The following is an 11,199-nucleotide window of genomic DNA, read 5'->3' as shown; positions in this document are numbered from 1 at the left end:
TGTAACCTTTTTCCAGTCAAAATTTCTTGTACCATAAAGTCATTATTTAGTTTTTCATAACCATTTTCTAGCCTTAAGTCTAGAAAAAAAATAATAACTACATTAGCATCCATACTCGGGCTGTTTATCACCAATGATCTGGTGATACGATACATATATCTCTGTATTGCGATACTGTAAGAAAGGGGATATTTCTTTTCTTTAGGAAGAGTATCTAATTGCAAAAACGGGCATAAAGAACACACCATAGTAAATAACACACATCAATATCGATACAGTGTTTGACAATCTATACAGTATCTCCAAACATAATATCGTGATATTTACGCGTATCAATATTTTCCTACACCCCTTATCCACAGTAATGCTTGATAATGTTCTGGTTATCATAAACTGCAGTTTTGTCGTCTGTCGCTTTAAACGCAGAGCGGATTCTGATTGGCTGTCAGAGTTGAATCGTTATTGTTTATTGTGTTTCCAGTGATATCATACCTCTTTGTTGATATTATCTTAGTAGTGGTTCCCCTATTCTCATATATTAAGATTGATTATTTAAAATCTGTAGTTATAGTTATCATCCTCGGTGTAAACGGGCCTTTGAATTGCAACTTTCCTTTATTAGCTGATCCCATAATGCATTGCAAAAAAAGATGATCAAAAACCAATTTTGATCATAATTAAACTTAAATTACAGTACAATATATCCTGATCTTGAGCAAAATGAGCAAGCTGACATTCAGAGCAAAAGCATGTTTACTTGTTAGGGTGTCGCAACATTAAGCCCAAATGATCTGCAAGTTTACATACAAGAGTTTGGCTATCAGCATGATATGCGGCTAACTTTAAAGTGCACACTTTTTTAACCCTGCAAACTCTGTACGATTGACTCGCACAACCTAGTTTGTCAAAAAAAAAAAAAAGGTAGACACGGAAGAACAACAACCAACACCCACAGAGCTCACACAACTCTAGATTAAAAGACTACAAACCCCTTTTAAACGCTCATAACTTCTGGAGAGAAAGAGTGCAGACACTGAACGAAGATGAAACTTTCTAGTGCGCACGCGTCGAGCATCTGCTCGAAAACATGCCTTCACTGAAAGACTATGTGTTCTGCTAAGTGTTCTGCACAAAACTGGCTATATATTGAGCTTTAGCTGAGCAACATGCTAATGACAAACTGTTCTGGGCTGCGTTTCCTCGAAAGCATCGTTAGCCAACTATGTTCACAAGTTCTGTCGTTATCAGCAGTTCAACGAGTCTGTGTTTCCCGAAAGCATCGTTCCAACGAACATTTGCATGTTTGTAACGACAGCTCTCCTGTGGTGAGAAGAAGAGTTTCTTGTTTGCATCACGTGGACTCAATAAATCCTGATCTTGAGCAAAATGAGCAAGCTGACATTCAGTGCAATCGATATCTTTTATTTAGAATACATACAACTATCATTTACATCTTTAAGTTTGTCGAGAGATTTAAAGCGTCGTTTTTGAAGAGTGTGCATGTGTGAACGTGCTCTAGTGCGCAAGAACAAGCCTGTGATTGAATCTGGAAATACAGCAAAACAACTGAGAAAAATTTGAAATAGTCCGTAATTAAATGTCTGTAATTTATAGCAAAACATCTCGCATTAATTCGATCTCAAACCAATCATTAAAAGTAGTTATTACTCCACTCCTGCGTGACATCATTAACTAACGTGGCTGAACGACCAATTTGCGACAACATGGTTTCGGGAAACAGTCGTGACCATAGTTGATTTCTTCAAGACTGCATCGTACTATGATAGTGAAGCAGCGAGTTACGGCGTTGTACGGGAAACACTCCTGTTTGATCATCCTGTGCAGAGTGTGTATGTGCAGTTTATGACGTCTAGGAAGCCGCTTTTCCAGACAACAGACATTAAAGCGTGAATGCTAACAGATATCGCTCTCCCAGTGTTACAGACCACCTTGAGCGCAGATTTAAGACCAGCTGATGTGTGTGTCTAAACATTTGGATTAAAGGAAGCATTGGAATATTGTATTCCTGCAGAGCGAAACACCGATACCCAGCTTACGCTTTAAAGCAGCGGCTGCTCGATACAGAGCGCACTACAGGGAGCCGCTCGCCCGATGAACACCTGCATGAGAATGATGACTGATGTCTCATAACATCCTGAGAAAAGAAAGTTTATGGATTCAAACATCGATCAGCTTGATCTGAGGTGTAGATGTTTCTCAAGCACGTGTCCTCGGGTCAGTTCAGGTGGAGGACACACTCGAACACACACTGTTTTCCTCCAGAGACCTGCAGTGTGTTATCCTAACAAAGGGACTCGTCCCTCTATAAATTACCCTTCCTCCGCTCGCGCTAATTAGAGACGAGCGACATGAAGCGGAGCTGAAGCTAAAGCCGAGGTGTTTGCAATTACACACACTATCCGCTCGGCCTCGGTGTTTGTTGGGCCCTGGAAATAAGTGCATTATGTATAAACTCTGGATATACTCTGAGGAATATTTTATTGCTCAATGGTTGCTCTTTCGAAGCTCAGGAGATGCGGTTAAAATTGCTTTATCTACATTTAAAGGGGTATTTCACCTACAATGTAAAATTCTGTCATCATTTAATCTAAACCTCTATGACTATAAATATATATGTACACATTTTTTTTTTTGGAGCCCATTGACTTTGGTCCATGGACAAAAAAAAACAACAACAACAACATATATTTTTTTTTTCAAAATATCCTGTTTTTGTTCCAGAAAAGCAGTCATACAGGTTTGGAATAACATTTTCATTTTTGATCGGATTTTTCCCAGCTAACAAAGAACGTTCTCTTCTGGAAAGGTTCTCTCAACGTTATGAGAGATTAATGTTCTATTAATGTTACTAGAAAAACGTTTGTTCAAAGCCATCGGGTCTTTAATACTGCTCTTAAAACATTGGCACGAAAATTGTTTTGTTTTTCCTGAAACAATATATTTTGGACGTTCAAATATATTAGTGCTACTTGTTTCAGAATTTTCAGAGAACATTAAAAAAATTGTAATTACAAAAGTTCTCATGTTTGAAAAGGGATATAAATTTGAAAAAAACGCGAATTTTTAAACAATTTACTGGGAATGTTAGTAAAACGCTAGAAAACATATTTTTGTTAGCTGGGTAACAGGGAACGTTTCCACAACTTCCACTAATGTTTTGTAAAGGTTATGTCAATGTTAAGATGCGTAACATTTATAAAACGTTCTCATTACATTGAGAGACATTCCCCGGAGAACTTGATGAATGTTAACGCTAAACCTCCTCTTCTTGGAATAATACAAATAAACGTTCAAAGAATGTTATATCGTTAGTAAAAAATAAGGTTAGGAGATTTTTCATCATCATCGTAACCTTTTAAATAGCTTTCAAATCAACGTTTAAGAAACATTGACTATCTCTGTTCCCACAACGTTTTAAGAACATCAGTTTGTCAGCTGGGTTGAAATATTCACAACCCATTTTACTTCTGTAATTTGACATTTCCAAGTGATTCCTTGGTAGAAAAATAAATAAATGAAACGGATAAATCTGAGACATCTGAAACTATCAAGGGGAAAGTCTTTTTCTCTGGATTAAAATCCATGCCGAAAACTTCATCAAAGTCTCCATTCGTTCTCCATTTAACCTCATTGCTGCCCAGGAGAAATACTAGCAATGCTCTTTGTGATTTGCTTTCGTATGGGTTAAACTTCACACACACACACACACACACACACGTCATCATCGCCGGTGTACTTGTCTTGTGGTGGCGGTGTTGATTCCTCTTAAGGAATAATGCGTAAGAGGAAACAAACCGCCGCTATCTGTGAGCTGGAGATATGACTGTGCTCTCGTATAAGACTCTTCTGTAAACCACAACAAACCCCGAGCTGCAGATATCACACAGCGTGGAGGGTTTCAGGAGACCCTCACCCCGTCCCGTGGCTGAAGCAGCACTTCAGAGAGCAGACAGATAAAAGAGGCACGGGAGACGAGGAACATCCCCTGGGATGAGGATAACAGGACAGTCTCACACTGAGCACCCAAGACAAAAGCAGAGAGATATCAGAGATTTTTACAGCAGATAGTTTAGAAATGCAATATAAAACAAATACAGAAGTGTGTTTATTTATTGGTATATTGTGACTGATTTTCATTTTAAGGACTAATAAATCAAATGAGACATTTTTGATATATTCTCTTTCTGGTTCTACAAAAGAAGTCAGGTTTGTGGAATTAAAACGTTCACTTTTTAACAGGGAAAGTTATTTTATGTAGATGCTAAGATTAAAAAAAAAACATTTATAGCACATTCTTATAACATCATTAATATTTGAAAGAAGTCCTCATGGAGTTGAGAGAAGTGTTTTTATGTTGTCTGAGGAACAGCTGCCATATAGCCATATTAAATCATTTTAATTTCTCGTTTAAGCACCCAAAACAACATGATAAAAATATCAGTGTTGTGGAGGCGATTTTTACAGCAGACACTTTAGAAACGCAATACAAAATAAATACAGAAGTGTGTTTATTTATTGGTAGGCTATATTTTGGTGACTGATTTTTTTTTTATGGACAAATAAAAAAAATAGACATTTTTCAAAATATAATTTTTCTTGTCTACAAAAGAAGTCAAATTTTCACTTTTTAACACAGAAAGTTAGTTAGATGCTGAAACATTTAAAGAACATGCTTACAACATTACTAATATTTGAAACAAGTTCTCATGATGTTGAGAGAAATGTTTTTTTTTTACGAATACTGCCATATAACAATATTAATGACATATTTAATATTCGAATATTTGAATTGCTCGTTTGAGCGTGATTACCGCTCTTGAGTGATATTAAGTCACTTGTCCAGCATCATTACCTCTCAAAGTCCATGAACACACAGTGGGGTTCCTTCATTCCCACAGGTTTAATTATGAAAGACGGATTATAGAAATATGATAAAGAACGCTACAGAAGGCCAGATGTTTTGGCCATATTGGTGGAGTCCACAGATGTTTACAGCAGCTGTGATAACTGAGGTCTTCTGACTAGCATCAGCATCAGGCAGTTACGACACGCTTCGCTTTTCCCTTTTTTCACGACTCTGTCATCCATTATGTCTGAAACAACACAGAACGCAGACATACTCACTTACCAGCTAACATTTGTGTTTGATAAAGAAAAAAGCTACCAAATGTAACTTTAGATCACAGTATAATAATAATAACACAGTATTTAACACAAAAGTACATTCTTAAAAAATATTTTTTTTTTCATTATTTTTTTTTTTTGCAGCGATACCATATTAGAACAATTTCTGCTTCTCCAAAGCTTTTATTGATCAGCTCTTAAAGTCCCCCTGTGTTGAAAATCCAGCTTTTAATGTTGTTTATATGTCTATGTGGTGTTTTTAATATGCTTTAAGACAAACCATGTGTAAATTCATAAGTCGACAGCATTGCTGAGTATTTTCTGCTTAAAACTGCAGTGAACCAAAGACAGTCTCAAAAACACGGTTTGAAATCGCTGGTGTTTCTGACGTCACAAACTACCTTGTAACCAATCAGATCAACGTGTGATCGTCAACGAGTGGATCTCTGAGTGAGTGAGTGAGTGGAGGCGGGGCTAGTTCGCATATTCATAGAACCGCGCATAATAAATGAGGCAAGGATGTAGAGATATTTTAAGGCATAAAAACATTTTTTTCAAGGACATTTTTTGTGTAATTTTTATGAATACAATTATTGACTACAGGGGGACTTGAACCATTTTTTTCTTAGTGTGAAGAACAAAAAATCTAAAGAACCTTTTTCCACACTACAGAATCTGGAGAGATTCCATGGATGTTCAAGGTTCTCAGTGGAACACAGCCGGTAATTTAAGTCAAGTCAAGTCACCTTTATTTATATAGCGCTTTTACAATACAAATTGTTTCAAAGCAGCTTTACAGAGATAACAGGAAAGTAAAGTTGTAATAGTATTGTTAAATTCAAAATTAAATGTTAAATGTCCCTAAGCAAGCCAAAAGCCAATGGCGAATGAAGGCGAAAAAAAGGCGACACTGGCATTTAAAAAGTTATCTTTATTATTATTATAGAATTATTGTCTCTCTTGTAAATCTCTTTAGATCATCACGTTATTTACCATCATATATCACATTATAATAGCTATTGTGACCAGTGCTGGAAACCTCATGCTCTGCAAACAACATCCTCATTGAGATCCACAGAGCAAACAAACAGGCTCATGTGTCCGAAAGCTAAATGACCCAGATTACGAGCTCACATGTGAACGCTGAGTGACCGGCAGGCCTTCGTGTGTTTTATCCAACAGCAGACGCTCTAAACACACAATTACCCATGATCGTGCGGATATAGTCACGGCCGATGTTAGACACGCAGAGTACCTGCAGCCGAGACTACACACACACACACACACACACACACACACACACACACACACACACACACACACACACACACACACACACACACACACACACACACACACACACACACACACACACACACACACACACACAGGAAGAGACGAGACAGTGAGGAAGCAAGGGATAGAGTAGTCACTCTGTGTGTTTCTGCATGAATATTTAATGCAGTGTGAGTGAGAGCGACGTGTGTGTGTGTGTGTGTGTGTGTGTGTGTGTGTGTGTGTGTGTGTGTGTGTGTGTGTGTGTGTGTGTGTGTGTGTGTGTGGTGAGGACGTGTGTGTGTGTGGTGAGGACGTGTGTGTGTGTGATGAGGAAGGTCAGCTGGTGAGCAGCAGCGGAAGCGGCTCTGGCCACACGGGTGAGCAGATGACAGGGGGTTATTCATCAGAGGCTTCAGGGGCTTTGTGTGTGTGTGTGTGTGTGTGTGTGTGTGTGTGTGTGTGTGTGTGTGTGTGTGTGTGTGTGTGTGTGTGTGTTGATATCGTGTAGGAAACTGCCATCCCTGTGTTTGATCAGCGCAATAATCACAGCAGGCGTGCGGTTTGATATGAGCACAGCAACACACACCTGCCGTTTGTGTCTTTACATCAAATCTGAATGGTTTCTGCTAGACAGAAATTAGATAAAGTTGAGACTTCTGCTCTTTGTTGAAGTTTTCTGCTTCTTGGATGTTTTACAACTGAGATCAGAGTCTCCTGAGCTGAGAAAGAGCGACTTCTGAACAATAATACTTTCTTTTAGGAGTCAAAATAAAGAAAAATCACAAACGAGATCTCTCCAATATCTCAATTTTTTTCCCTTGAGAAAAAAATACTCTTGAAGTCGCCCTGTAGTCGATCATTTTATTTCCTAAAACTCATCTTTGATCATAAAAATGACATATTTAAACGCTTTTTCCTTGAAAACAATTCGTCATGCCGTAAAATATCTTGAATATAACTCTACACCCTTGCCTCATTTAGTAAACGCGGTTCTATGAATATGCAAAAAAAAAAAAGTTAATAATTTTAAAATACATAAATAATATACTTAATTACAAACTGAATGTTTTCTAACTCGTAATACATGTTAATTGTTATTAAATGAAAATGTATTACAGTTTAAATTTCTATTAAATTAATCATGTGACCCTTGAAATAAAGATTACATCCATTACATCACCACTAGGTGGTACAGGTGACTTAAAAATATATCCAATTGAATCATTCATTCAAGATATTCGTTTAAGAAAACTGCTTCATCCAGTAATGAAACAAGTGCAGCCTTTATGAGTGAGTCATTGAATTATTCGCTCAAACCGATTTTTAAAAAATAATTCCATTCAAATTAATTAAACATTTTAAATCGACTGCATCATTAAACATTTTGTCACAACCTGTGGTAAATTACGTGTTATTTTGGTTAGTTGTGTTGTTCGTGAATCGTGATTTCTGTTAGAAACAAACAAATCGTGATTCTCTATTTACCCAGAATCGTGCAGCTCTACACTACAGTTAACATCTGTGTGTGTTTGTGTGTGTGCGTCCGTGTGTGTGTGTGTGTGTGTGTGTGTGTGTGTGTGTGTGTGTGTGTGTAACCCCAGTGTTTCACAAGCTTGTTTTAAACAAGAGCGCTGAAGAGCGGACAGGTTCATAACTATAACTCTCCCAGCCCAGATTACTCTGTCACCAGTAAGAAGTGTGTGTGCTCTTCTATCACACAGTTACTCTGTTGGGAGCGCTCGTGAGCGGCCCATCCAGGCGCGTTTCACAGCGTCACAGGACGTCCAAGAGGTGGAGTACAACATTCACAGTTACCTTACAAACTGTTAGGCGATATCATATGAGTCCTTCAAAGAAAACAGAAAATGGTAAGAGTATACTTAGAAACATATGCTGCACGATTAATCATCTCGCAATCACAATCGCGGTGTCAAGCCTATGCGATTATAAGACGCAAAATGCCGTGATTTTATGAAATAAATAAATGCATGTTTGTTTGGACATGACAAGCCATTCTCTCTGAGACTGAGAGCTGTTTGCACATCTTCTACACCGCTAATAAAAACAAGAGCAGTCGGCTTCAGTTCAGGCCGTGGCGCTGTGAGTTTCTCCGGAGTGCAGCGCGGAGAACGGGAGAAGATGACGCGAGCTCACGGACACTGAGCAGAGAGAGCAGGACTGCAACTCTCACTCACTCAGCGGGAGACACACACACACACTCTCACGACACACACACACTTTCTCACCAGAGAAGCAGAGGACACTGACAGACTAACGCTAGACAGAGCAGTTACTTTTCATACGAAACAAATCATCAGCACTCAGATTCTGTATAGTATTTTGCTAAATATGTGCACTATATTAAATACTTTCTATATTTTTACTTATATCATTTAAATATTGTAACGTTGTTGTTATTATAGCCTAGTAAAAACCAAATTATATTTAATTTGAGTTGTTATTTTTAACCTTTAATAATAATAATACCAGCTGACAGGGCTCTCTGTATGTTTACAGCATCAGGCAAGATATTTTTTTCTTGAGAAAAATTAACATGCATCTACTGTATCTAATATTTATCCAAATGAATCGATATTGAATCAAGATCAAATCAAATCACAAGATCAAGCAATAATAAAAACAGTAGCCTACCAGTCATTGTACCATGTAAACATTGTAACATATTGTCACTAAACTTAATAAAATTCTGTTTAGTTACCAAATGTTTTGACAATCACAATTCACTTACACCAAAAATGATCCACAGACTGAGTTTATAAAGTTATATATGTTGTAATATTTTTAAATATGTTGCATCTGTGGGGAATTGATTGGATGATTGAATGGTTGTGGTTTGCTATTGGCTGATCTCATGTGAGAGACAGGTTACCCCACCCACATCATCATCATCAGAAGAGAAGAGATGACCAGGATTCAAGATTACCAGTATACAATATTGATGTGCACAGATAAATTATTTATAATAAACTGCAATATTCCACAAAAACAACAACAACAACAAAAAACTAAACAAGAATTGTCCATTTTGTGAAATCTTTAATCAAATGAACTCCCTCTTGCAGCATCTCTTCTCTGATGATGAGGGCGGGGCTATAACCTGTCACTCACATGAGATCAGCCAATAGCAAACCACAACCATCCAATCAATTCCCCAGAGACAAAATCAAGCCCTGCCCACATTTGTTCTTGTTCCTGAAGCATTTCATTCGGACATACGGCACAATAGCGAAGAAAAGGCTGTCACTTTGATCATAGTTATGATAGTTTGATCACTCTAATTTAAAAGAGCACAAAGACATTTGCATCCCTCATAACGTCTGGAGACAAACAGCGCAGACTCTGGACAAGGATGAATCTTTTTACTGCGCACGTGTTCATGCACACTATAAAGTGAAGTACACTACACTTGGGAAGGCTGTAAGCATACGCTAGTGTCTGAAGCACACTTTGAGCTTTTGCTGCAAACAGAGCTAGAACATCGGAGAAAGTTCCTCACAGATTCTCACAGTTCTTGCTGTCGTGTGTTTGACAACTACTTCACTTTCCCGGTCCTCCTTCATCCGGTGCCCAACAGTCGGAGCTTTCAGAAAGGAAACTGCTATTGCGTGGATGTGATTTATTACGAAGAGGTGTCCATATTTGATTAAAAGTGATATCCGCCATCTGTTGAGGAGAGGACTTGCTTTACCCCCAAACAATTACAGTAAAAGCTCTAAAGGAAAGTCCATTTCCCATGTTTCCAAGGATCAAACTCCCTCACCGCTGTTTCAAAGTCCCTCGGCGCACACACACAGAAACACACACACACACACACACACACACACACACACACACACACACACACACACACACACACACACACACACACACACACACACACACACACACACACACGTATACTCACTCATGATGCTCTTGTCTGGTGCACTGTCTGAGCCAAAGTGCTCTTCAGTTGCAGAGTGCAGAACACACACACACACACACACACCTATAGATCACATATATGACACTTACTTATGCTGAGCATAGTGAACAGTGCGCACAACAGTACAGTGTTATTCCAGAGCAAGGTCAATGAGTCCTTGTCTGTCGTTGTGTGTAATCTGAAATGAATATTCATGTGTGTGATAATCAATCACGAGTGTGTGAGGTTAACCACCCTTTCAAAATTCTGCTGTGGGGTCCATGGTTACAGATGGTAATACCATGGTACATTGATGTATACCGTGGTACTGTATGATTGTCATATTAATGTGCTACACTGGTATCCCAAAGAAAATGTTAGGAAAAAAAATCTTGGTATTATGGTATGGGTTCAAAAAATATGGCATAGTATGGCATATGGCAATGTGGCACGTACACAAAATCCAATGTGTTTCCACAAATATCTAAAACCACTGTAATTACCATGGAACATGTCATAAAACATGGAGTTTATGTAAAAAAATCTATTAAAAAAATTATATTACCAATTTGACAGTGTCTAAAAACCATAATATTATGGTGCTGTTTTGTCAATGACGTGATGAAAACTAGCAATACTTGAAACTGTCGTGGCCTTTACTGTCAAAGGAAAATAAGGAGATTTCCAAATATATCATTTGATGAATATGCAAATGATAAATTGATTAATATGCAAATGAGTATCGATCATGGACTGAGTGAAGTTAATATTGAACGTCTGAATATGAGGATAGCAGGAAACTCGCAGAGTGCGCATCTTTTAATTGTGTGTGTGTGTGTGTGTGTGAGAGA

At 38.0% G+C, this 11,199-nt stretch overlaps 1 protein-coding gene across 1 annotated transcript in view; it reads right to left on the bottom strand.

The window, feature by feature from the left end:
* Nucleotides 1-4,113: 4,113 nt before the first annotated feature.
* The window catches only part of LOC143721259 (transcription factor Maf-like), a 45,933-nt gene continuing 38,847 nt past the window's right edge, over nt 4,114-11,199 (bottom strand). Inside the window, exon 3 of the mRNA XM_077211550.1 lies at nt 4,114-5,114. The gene's annotated coding sequence lies outside the window, so the exon portion shown is untranslated. The remainder of the gene's footprint in view (nt 5,115-11,199) is intronic.

Source organism: Siphateles boraxobius, unplaced genomic scaffold (assembly GCF_051911475.1).
Source record: "Siphateles boraxobius isolate OS27281-9 unplaced genomic scaffold, OSU_SipBor_1 65, whole genome shotgun sequence".
Classification (NCBI taxonomy): Eukaryota; Metazoa; Chordata; class Actinopteri; order Cypriniformes; family Leuciscidae; genus Siphateles; species Siphateles boraxobius.
Note: the sequence above shows the minus strand (reverse complement) of the source record. Positions and strands in the feature narration are given on the sequence as shown.